Source organism: Sapajus apella, unplaced genomic scaffold (assembly GCF_009761245.1).
Source record: "Sapajus apella isolate SASKATOON/1434 unplaced genomic scaffold, GSC_monkey_1.0 scaffold10, whole genome shotgun sequence".
NCBI classification, from domain to species: Eukaryota; Metazoa; Chordata; class Mammalia; order Primates; family Cebidae; genus Sapajus; species Sapajus apella.
In genome coordinates, this window is record NW_022436950.1 from 22,139,102 (window position 1) to 22,150,895 (window position 11,794).

The following is an 11,794-nucleotide window of genomic DNA, read 5'->3' on the forward strand; positions in this document are numbered from 1 at the left end:
ACAAATTCTTTCTCAAAGATCTCATCCATTCCCGTGGCTTGGATGGTTACCCACAGTACATGTTGTCTCTCGAATCAGAACCTCTCTCCTGGGTTCCAACCCTAATTGATTTTTGGAGTTACAACTGAATTTCCTTCTAAAGTAAGATACACAGTCTCAAACTCTTGACCTGTTTCCTCTCTGGTATCTCCCATCTTAATACCTGTCACCAAGATGTACCCAGTCTCCCACGCTAGAAATCTAGGAACATCCTGGACTCTGCCCCTTTTATTGCCCTCCTTAAGAGTCACTAATACTATTGATCATGGTTTCTAAAAGTAAATAGAAACCAGCACCTCGGCCTTCTGACCTGTTTCTTCCATTCTTCAGGCCTGTTCGTTTCTGTCTGCAACCGTTAACAGTAGCTACTAATCATCGAGTGATCCTCACATCATGAGATTGTGAATGAATTCCTTCACCTGTCTGTGCTATTTCTTCATCTAAAGCAGGAGGACATTGGACTACATGTCTGAGAATGCTTCCAGCTCTGACGTTCTTTAACGTGTTAGCTTGCGTATAACATAGACCGTAAAGGGAAAAGCTGAGTTTTCTGTCCTTTCACTTATTCCTTGCTTCCCAATAACTTTTAAAATTCTTCTTCCTCCATTTTTATTTTTGATTGAAATGTGGCAGCCCAAGACCCAAGCAATGATAGGATTTCCCAGACATTCCCAAGGGAGACAATCCCGTGTCCTTTCCTTCTGATGTCACATCAAGTAAGGGGGTTGCCTGGAGCCAGGGCTTAAACAGATCAGGTGTTGTTCTCATTGTTATCACCCCTGTTACTGTTTTGAGGGTGCTGCTCCAAAGCTATGCAGATGCAGACACTCAGGTGGAAAGTTGTAAGACAACTTCCCCCTGTGAAGTGATCAGAGGGTGCATAGGAACACCTTGTCACCACTCCACCCCCACCACTGTCTCTTTAGCTGAGACTCTAGTTTAATGAGGTGGTCCCTGAGGCTTGGAGTTTCTCTAAAGATCGGGTCTCCTTTGGTGATGATTTAGAAGCTCCATTGAGGGCAGTAAGGGGAGTGGTGAAATGGTGCCTTTGCTGAGAGCTGGGGAACTCACCATAGTCTTTGAAGCAACACTGTCCTCTGTAAGCGTGAGGAGTCGCCATTCTTTCTGACTTTCCACTGCCTGGGAGGTGATAGGGAAGAGCTAAGACTTCCATTCTCTAGTCCCCTGAAGTTGGTATTTTGCCTCATACTGTGTGGGAAGTGGACAGTTTGTCTTCCGTGTCTCCCACCACTTTTCTTTGCACTAAAAAAGATCATTGAGAAATGGCTTTTTTTTTTCTTTTATACACATCATCTTCCTAGAATCCAAAGGCTGCTAGAGAAGGGAGAGAAACATGCAAGTGCATCCCATGCTGATTGTTGCTGAAATACCTGGAAAGAAGCTGGCAAAGACTATCTGAGGGATGCTAAGACATCTCCGAACTTATAAAACCGTGGAATGTGAATAGGAATTTGAAGTTGTCTGTACTCTCCTCAGCGATACCCTGGCATTTTAAGGTGTAAAAAGTAAGATTTTCAGCAAATTGTAATGGATACAAAGTATCTGGCTGCCCGATCCTGGGTACTGTCTCTTACTGTCTGCTTCCTAATTGTGTGTGGATTTCCTCATTCTCCAGAGCCGAGGAACATCAACATTTGGCTTCAGAAATGTTGCTAAATCGTGAATAAACAAGAATGAACAAGCAAGGTAACATTCAAAATCTCTTACTCCTAAACCCAGTTGCAATGCTTGTATTAAACCCTGGACTCCAAGCTGCTTTGGTGCTATTTAACTTTCTCTTCACAAAGAGAGGGGAAAATGTGGGGGTATCAGACATTTCCCACCCTACCAAGGCCCCATGCACACTCTTAAAAGATGAGAGGTTTTCGTTTGTGCACATGAATCAAAGAAAGACTTTCTTGAATTTTCGTCTGCAGGGTTTGTTTTAGATCTGTGAAGAGTGGAAGAGGTCTCAATGGAGTGATTTTGTGGAGGACTGGAAAGATCCCTTTCCTCACCCAGAATCACTGTTGAGGCATATTCAACCATTAGAATTCCACTAAAGTAAAATACTGGGAAATAGCGTAGGTTAGGAGTCATTGTACCTAGCTTCCAAGCCTGGTTCTGCTCCTGTGATTTATACTTCATCCATTTATTTATTTAATTAGGAAACAAAACAGTCATTGAATTAATATGTGTCTTGTCCTATTCTATGTGCTGAGTATTAATGTGAAATAATGCAATATTTTTATTGACCTTATATTGTGATGGGGAAAGCAATAATTCACATATACATGTATAATATAATAATACCAATGTTATGAAGAAAGCAAAAATCAAGTAAGGCAGTAGGACGTACCAGACAAGGAGATGTGTTTGCGTAGGTGTGTGTTATTGTGCTTTAAAATAGGTCCATGAACTCTTTCACCCTCTCTTCAAAAGGTGCAGCCTAACCTACCTCCCTTTGAGTGTAGGCTTGGCTTAGTGACTTCTTCTAGCCAACAGAATGAAGTAGAAGTGATGATGTATAGCTTTCAGACTGGATAATAAACCCACCATGTCTTCTTCCTCTTCTTTTAGATTTTCCTCTCTGGGGAAGTTAGCTGTCATGTTGTGAGGATACTCAAGCAGTTTATAGAGAGGCTTGTGTGGCAAAGAACGGAGGCCACCTGCCCACAGCCATGTAAAGGAACCAGCTAGAAAACAGATTCTCCAGCCCCAGTTAGACCTTCAGATGATTGCAGCCCCTACCAACAGCCTGACTGCAGTGGAAGGAAAGACCCTGAATCAGAGAACCACCCGGGTAAGAGAGCCCTGGATTCCTGACCTAGAGAAGCTCTGAGTTAATATTTGTTGTTTAAAGCCACGGCTTTGTGGGACAATGTGTTAAACATAACTAACACATGTGATTAGGGAAGCTCTTAGTAAGAGCAGAGACCAGAATGAAAAAGGGGAATGAGTCAGGTAAATATATGTATAAAGAACGCTTGAAGTAGAGGGGATAGAACTGGCATAGGTCTTGTGGTTAGAACAAGCTTCATATTTTTCAAGGGAAATTGTAGGACTTGGAAACGGGCAAGACATAACTGAGTATCCATTCAGTAGAGAGCTGAGCATTGTCTAGGATATCTTCTGGGGACACCTGATTATACTGAAATGTTTCTCTTTAACGGAATTTCTATTTTCTAAGTTATTTTGCTTGTGGAAAACTGACAGTAATGTAAATGATCTTCCTTAAAGAAATACAATGAATTTTGTCCAGTAGAGATGTGACTGAATTCTACCCTGTAGAAAAGATGGTCTCAAACAATACATTTTAAGCAGCTCTATTGAAATAGAATTCTTATACCACACAATCCATCCATTTAAAGCTTACAATTCAGTTTTGTTCAGTATGTGCACGGGGTTGTGCAAACAGCACAACAATCTAATTTTAGACCATTGTATTACTCCTCCTCATCCCTGCAAAGAAACCCCATCCCTCTCAGCAGCTTCTTCTCATTCTTTTTCTTGTTTGGCTTTCCCCATCCCTCACGCCCTAGGCAACCACTAATCTACCCTCTGTCTCTATAGATTTGCTTATTCTGAAAATTTTATGTAAATGTAAACATACAGTATACGGTCTTTCAAAACTGACTTCTGTCATTTCGCATAATGGTTTCAAGGTTCATCTGTGCTGTAACTGGTGTCAATACTTCATTCTTTATTGCCAAATGATATTCCGTTGTATAGATATGCATTTTGTTTATCCGTGAGTTGATGGACATTTGTGGTATTTATACTTTTTGGACACTACAAGTGATGTCTCTATAAACATTTATGTACAAGTTTTTGTGTGAATGCATGTTTTAATTTCTCTTGGATGTATAAACATAGGCCTACCATATGACCCCGCAGTTCTACTCCTAGGCATCAGTGTACTGTGATGTTTGGAACTGAGTCACAAAGGGCAAAAGAAAGGATAACACAGTAAGCCAGAGAAAAAAAGTCCCTTGCGCAAATTACAAGCATCTCTCCTTAGCCTACATCTCAGGGTGTTCACAGACGGGAAAATGAATGAAATCAGTATCTCTCTCATTTTATTATTTTATTCTGCCCCTGGCATGACCTAGATCTTACGTTATTCATGGAGGTTTAAAAATATATTCCAGCACTCAAAATCCTCCCTGGCAAACTTCTGCCAGTTGTTTAACTTAAATTTTTGTTGTTTGTACCAGCTCCATTTTTCATGTCCTTTTTTCTGTAGTTCCTCAACTTGCCTTTCCTAGAGTCCAACCAAAGTCCTGGGAAGCAACGGTAACCCCAAGACAACCTCTCAGGCAAGTCTAACTGGCTGAAACAGGTGGCCTCCACAGAAGGAGAATACTGGTCTGAGCACACAACCCTGGTTATTGGAGGTAATGGAAATCTAAATTTCTCTGCTCTCAAGCCTTTAAAGGGGGCTTAGTTTATCAGCCATAACCTAGTACACAGGGCTATAAAGTGTGTTCTTCAAAGATTTTCTTTTCTTCCTCTTTCTCTCCTTTCAATTAAGAGTAGAAGTACTCAGGAAAGAATCATATAAACATAAGCGTAGAATTAAGAAATATGCATTTCTTTTCTTGAGGAAATTTTCCATGACAAATGAACAGCACTCTACCCCTTAGCCAGTAAGGTCAAGTGTTGGCTCTTTGAGGAAGATTCACTTTTCTAGAGCCAAAGGTAGGGGTTGGGTCTGGGAATCTGATAAGGGACAAGAGCTTGTGAGAGAAAATGGTTATCTAGAAAAGGAAAACTGATGGTCAGTGTTGATCCCTCCTAAAAGGTTTGCTGCTCCTTGGTGGTTTCAGAGCTGATGGTGGCCTCTGTATTATTACTTTGGGGCCTCTCCCCAAGTGGCCCTCTGGAGCTGATCTGACCATTCACAGCTGCAGCTGTGAGTGCTGAGGACACTTATTTATTTATTTATTTATCTTTAGTTTTATTTTAATTTTAGAGATTGAGGTTTTGCTTTATTACCTGGGCTGGAGTACAGTGACAATTATAGCTCGCTGCAGCCTTGAACTCTTGGGCTCAAGCGGTCCTCCTGCCTTAGCCTCCCAAGTAGTTGGAACTCCAGGGGCACACCACCACACCTGACTATTGTTTACTGGTTTGTCAATTTTAAATTTTGGGTCTTTCTATATTGCCCAGGCTCTTCCTGAACTCTTGGCCTCAAGAGATCCTTCTGCCTCAGCCTCTGAGTCAGTTACTGGGATTGCAGGCATGAGCAGCCACGTCTGGCAAAAACACTTTCAGTAGGGGGTACCCTGCTCATCCCTGACGGACACAAAGCTTGTTTTTCTACATTTGCACCAAAGAGTGAGCACACTTTTAGGTTATGTAATTGGAAAGGCTTTGTGGAAGAAAAGTATCAGAATACCTGGGTCCCAAACCTGGCTGTGTCACTGAATGAAGCTTTGAGAGTGTAAACGGTATGTCCAAGCTCACCTAGCTACAACTTGTGAGACTGACAAGAACTGAACCATATTTTCTAAGATCCTTCCAAGTTCTACCATTCTGGGTCTGAATATTACAGAGATCCCTGAACACCCTTAGATGTTTGAGTGCTTTTTCTGTGTCCCCTTCTTGTGCTCCCTCTGTATTTGTTCTTTCGGGGGCTTGGTCTAGTAAAGTTGGAAAGCCACTAATTCACAGATAACAAAAAGTTACGTTAGGAATCGTACTTAATTTACTTATGGAATAGTACCAGTTTTGAAATCAAGTAGGGATAGGATCTTTGACGTCTAGGAATGTCAGGCCCAAAGGACATTCTGGTGTGAAATCTTACGCAACAGTAACACATCGTGGGCTGGAGATGGGAGAACTCGAGGAAAATGATCAGCTTATTAATGTGCTCACTGCATGCTAATGCAGAGGTTCTGGTTGTCAAGGGAACAGGGGTACAAGGTGAAGCACAGATGGACAAGAAGAAAATGAGAATGTGAAATGCAGGTGGTGCGTTATTTTTGTAAGTTTGTATAGTTTTTCAGGACCTTTGGCCATCACCCAAAGAAGTGACACTTTGGACTGTACTGACACCAAGTAGTGAATTGAATAGAATCTTAGGCTCATGGTTGAGACTGCTTGGGTCCACTGCTGTGAGTAAGGCTAATGGGAGTGGATTATCATGCACATACAGAAGTAAAATGAAAATAAAAAGAGAAAAAGCAAAAGGAGAAGGAACATAGTTTCATTAAAACAGGCTAGCCTTCTATCAACACGTCAGACGCTTAATTTCTTTGTTTCATCTTTAAAATAAACATTTTGATACCACTTGGTATCTTTCTCACTAATCCTCAAATCCTTTTAATCACTCTTGAATATAGCCACAGTCTTAGTACTAGATTTGTTTAAAATATTCCTTTATACTCACGCTGAACCCATTCTTGGAGTCCAGCTTCTTAGAAACTTGTCTGTTTCCCTGAAACTTTTGGCCATATTTCCACAAAAAATAATCTCTCAAAAATTTTCAAATATTTGGCAGTGGCAACCCAGAAGAAGTCCAGTGATGGGCAAAGCTGGAGAGGTATGACTAAATTTTCTCAGAACTCCTGGTTTTTAACTAAACAGTCCAAGAAGTCAGCAAAAGCTAGCCTTCTGTCCTCCCCATCATCTTCTCCGTTCCTTTTGTTTTCTTTACACCTCTCTACTCACTTCCTTCTTCAGTACAATTGTGGCACTAATAAAAACTGCCAAGTTGGCATTATTGAGATATGCTCGGACTATCTGGTATCTCTGGTTCCTCAGGTTTTAATTAACTCTCCTTGAGGTGTTAGCAGGCTGTATTCAAGTCCCTCTCCCTCTCACTTCAGCTTATGGGTTCTGATGCAGAAATTTCTGCTCTCACCCCCTCACAGTTTGGAGCAGGCAATGATGCCAGTGGGTTGAGTTGGAGGGGAGTGGCAGGGTTGGAAAGTACTGGGGGAAGAGCTGGGAGATAGACCCTAGTCAGTGAGGAACTTTTTAAGAGTGCATAACTCGACATGCAGCTTCATGGGCTGGAAGAGTTAGAAACGATTTCTGTGTAGAAGCTGGTTCTGAGAAGTCTCACAATCCCAATGGGTCTGCAATCCCTGCAACTCAGGAAAACCAGAGAGAAAGGGTAGCTATCGGCACGGAAGACTCATGACTGCTGAGCGGCTGCATCCCCCTTATAAGGATGGGAGAGAGGGCTGGGAGATGACCATAAGGAGAGACCATACGGAAAGATTCGTCTGAGGTGAATTAAACTGGAGGTTTTAACCAGAAGAACAGTCATGAAATCATTGAGTTAAGGAGAAGATTTTCAAAAGTAATTAGAAGTCAAACCTGGTCTTAGAGCCTATGAAGGAAACAACTCAGCTCAAATTGGAAGGGGAAGGCAAAAACAAAGTAGAGACCTATATGTGAAGGAGGAGGCAAATGCTTTACTTGTCAAGTATCTCACTCCATTTGTCCACACTCTGGACAGGAGCATCCCTGTGCTCCAAATTTTCAGAAAAACGTAAGGAAGAGACTTGAATGGGTTAGAATCCAGGACCAGGCTGTTTCTGGAGAACCTGACATTAGAGGTTTCTGGCAGGAGTATTCTAAGCAGGGATCAGGGATTTCACTTATTGAGGGGTCATCTTTAGATGACAAAGTTTTTCCCATTTCCAGCTGGAAGCATCAAGGTTCCAACTCGAGGTTTGAAGTATGGAATTCTTGAGCTGTCCAATGCATAGGTCTAGCAGCTCCTGAGTTCTAAATCGTAACTCAGAAGATTGCTTTGTGGTGATGGTGGTAACAGGGATAAGAAGTGTCCAGTGAAATGTCAGTTGCCTAAAAAATGCCCAATAAAAGTATACTGTCTCAAAATGCACACAGAGAATAAGCTGTTGTCTAAAGGCATAATCAAGAGGTATGGATTCTGAGCAAGGGTTTCATGCCTTGGGTGCAACTGACAAAAAAAAATCATTTTTGAATCCCATTGGTTAGTGGGGGCAGAGCGCTGGTTATTTTGTTTGGTTGATCCATCTTTTTTGTGGGGTCTAGCTTCTTTAACTCAGCATAATGAGATTCATCTGTGTTATGGATTGCATCAATAGAAAAAGGATGTCTTTTTTAAAACCTAATAGAGTACCATGATATGTACAAGATACACCAAATCTGGTTTGACCATTTACCTGATGAAAGACATCTGGGTCATTTAGTTTTGTCCAATTATAAATCAAGCTGCAATAAACATCCATGTATAGGTTTTCTGTATGTGAAGATAAGTGATTATTTTACCTAGGGGTGGGATTGCTGGTAAGTATGTTTAACTTCTTGAAAATCTGCCAAACTGTCTTCCAAAGTGGCTGTGCCCAGCAGTAATGTGTCAGTCCCAGTCACTCCATTCCTTTGGCAACACTTGAAATGGGTCAGTGTATTAAATGTTAGCCATTCCAATAACTCCATAGTGGTATCTAATTCTAGTTTGATTTGCATTTCCCTAACAACTGCTGATGTTGAGCATCTTTCTGTGTATTTATTTGCCAACCATACATTTTCTTTAGCAAGTGTCTGTTCAAATCTTTTGACCATTTGGATTTGATTATTTTCTAATTATTGAAATTTGAGAGTTGTTTATGAATTCTAAATACTTTGTCTGATATATATGTTCTCCTATGCTGCGTTTTATCTTTTAATTCTCTTGACAGAATTTACAAAATTCTGTTGTTTGAAGAGGAGAAGTTTTTTACTTTGAAAGCTAATATAGGCTTTTTTTTTTCCTTTTATGGATTATGCTTCAGGTGTAAGACCTAAGAAATCTTTGCCTAATTCAAGTTCACAAATATTTTCACCCTATGCTGTCTTGTGAAAATGTTATAGTTTAGATTTTACATTCTTTGGCATGTAGATATCCAAATTGTACAGCACAATTCTTTGCCGCTCACCCTTTGTGCTCTAAATCATCTTTGTACCTTGGGAAAAAAACCAAGTTGTCCATCTCTGTGTAAGTCTATTTTTGGACCATGTCTTCAGCTCCATTGATTTGTTTGTTGGTCATGATGCCAATGGCACACTGTCTTCATTTCTTCAGCTTTTATAATAAATCTTGAGCTCAGATAGTATTAGTCATCCAACTTCGTTTTTCTTTTTCAATTTCATTTTAAATTTGTTCTAGATCTTTTAAATTGTCACATGAATTTTAGAAACAGTTTGTTAAATATACCAAAAATCTGCTAGAATTTTGATTAGGATTGCAGTGAACCTATAGCTCAATCTGGAGAGAACTGACATCTTAACATGAGTGTTCTGACCCTGAACATGATGTAATCTCTCAATTTTTGGGGTTTTTTAAAAAAATGTTCTGTGATTTTCAGGGCATAGCACTTTCACATATTTTGTCAGAATTGTCCTTAAGTATTTCATATTTCTTATGTTATTACAAATATTATGTTTAACATCAATTTCCAATTTATCATTGTTACCATATAGAAATCCAATTGATTTTTTGTAGAGTCTATCTGATTTTCTACTAATCGGTCATGTAGTCCACAAATAAAGTTTTACTTCTTCTTTTCCAATCTGGATGATTTTTATTTTTTGCTCTTGTCTGACCACCCTAACTCAAATCTGCAGTGCAGTGTGAAATAGAAGCTGTCAGAGCAGACATAATTTTCCTTTACCTGATCTTAGGAAAAAAATATTTGACTTTTCATGATTAAGTAAGATCAAGGCAGTTCTATTCCTTGTTTGCCGAAGGTTTTTTTTTTTTTTTTTAATTTTAATTTCTTGGTAAGGAGTGAACACTGAATTTTGTCAAATGCTTTCATGGTATCTATCAGAAATGTCATATGATTTTTATTTTTTAAGTATGCTAATATAGTGAATTGCATTGATTTGTTGTCAAATATTAAATCAACATTGCATTCCTGGGATAAACCCTATTTGGTAATTTATCAAATTTTTGTACATATGGTTGAACTTGATTTGCTAAAGCTCTGTATAGACATTTTACATCTATGTTTGATGGCTGTTAGTATGTATTTTTCTTTTCCTACAATGTATTTGTATGATTTTTGTATCAGAGTAAGCCTGATTTCATAAAAAGAGTTGGAAAATGTTTTATCCCTTTCAAGATTTAGAATTGTTTATGTAGAATTGGCATTATTTCTTTCTAAAATGCAATTCACCAGTGAAGATATCTAAGCCTGAAGTTTTCTTTGTGGAAAGATTTTTAACTACAAATCTAACGTTTTTTACTAGATACAAAGCTACTTGTACTAATGTTACCTATTTCTTCTTGAGTGAGCTTTGATAGTTTTGTGCCTGATATAGTTTAAATATATGTTCCTATGAAATCTCATGTTGACGTGTAATCCTCATTGTTGGGGGTGGGTCTTAGTGGGACGGGTTTGGGTAATGGTGGTGAATCCCTCATGGGTTGGTGCTGTCTACACAATAGTGAGCTCTCCTGAGATCTGGTTGTTTAAAAGTGTCTGGCACCTCTCCCCACCCACACACACTCTCTGTCTTGTTCTACTTTCACCATATGATGTGCTTGCTGCTGCTTTGGCTTCTGCCCTGATAAAAGCCCCCTGAGACTTCCCAGAAGCGGAGCAAAAGCTAGTGCCATGCTTGTACAGCCTGCAGGACTGTGAGCCAATGAAACCTCTTTTCTTTATAAATTACCTAGTTTCAGAGATTTCTTTATATAGCAACACAAAGAACAGACTAACACAGTGTCTTTCAAAAAATTTGCCCCTGTCACTTAGGTTGTCGATTTATTGTCAGAAAGCTATACATAATATTTTCCTGCTGTCCTTTTCATATGGTAAAATCTGTAGGGATGCCACCTCTCATTCCTGCTGTTGGTAATTTGTGTCCTTTCTCTCTCTCTGATTTTTTCTGATCATTCTGATTAGAAGTTGATCCAATTTATTGATATTTTTAAAGAAACAATTATTTTATTGTTTCATTAATTTTTTATATTATTTTACTCATCTATCATTTTACTCTTTGTATATTTATATATCCTTGTATATATATTTTACTTTTCTATATATCTTTTATATTATTTTACTCTTTTATATTGTTTTGACATTTATCATTTTTTTGTTTACTTTGGGTTTAGTTTACTCTTCTTTTTTCATTTTCTTTAGGCAGCAGGTGAGGTAATTGATTTGAGACTTTTATCTTTTTCTAATCTAAGCATTTTGCAACATATTTTTTCCAAAGTACTGCTTTAGTGCCATACCACAAATTTTTATTTTCATTTAGTTCAAAATACCTTCTAATTTCCCTTTTGAGTTCTTCTTTGATAATCTGATAATTATTAAAATTTGTTAATGTATTAATTGCTATTATGCAAACAAATAGAATAATGGGATAGAACTTTATAGAGAATTGTCTTTACTTCAGATGAGGCCATAAGAGAAGGCCTGTCGGAGGAGATGATATTTAATCCAAGACCAGAAGGGTGAAAGGAAATCAGCCAGGTGAAGAGCTGATGCAAGAGCATTCTAGGCACAAGGACATCAAGTACAAAAGTCTTGAAGCAGGAAAAAATAGGAAAGAGTCTGAGAAGAAGAAAGAGGTAAAGGAAAATTTGTCCTAAGCTCTAATTCTCAAAGGATGCTGCTTCCAAATATTACAAATTGCAGGAACAAGTCACAGTCGTAAGAACAGAGCACAGCCATGTTTGGCCTGACAACAGCTCTTCTTAGACTCTGAGTAATGGGTCAAGTGACCTCTGGAGAAACCCTGCCGTCCCAGGAATTCTATCCCC

The 11,794-nt window shown here is 39.0% G+C and overlaps 1 long non-coding RNA gene across 1 annotated transcript; it reads left to right on the forward strand.

The window, feature by feature from the left end:
• Window positions 1-1,157: 1,157 nt before the first annotated feature.
• Window positions 1,158-3,207, forward strand: LOC116551810. The gene is made up of 3 exons (XR_004269073.1): window positions 1,158-1,565; window positions 1,676-1,746; window positions 2,620-3,207. It is a non-coding gene; the product is annotated as an uncharacterized LOC116551810 (long non-coding RNA).
• Window positions 3,208-11,794: the final 8,587 nt, after the last annotated feature.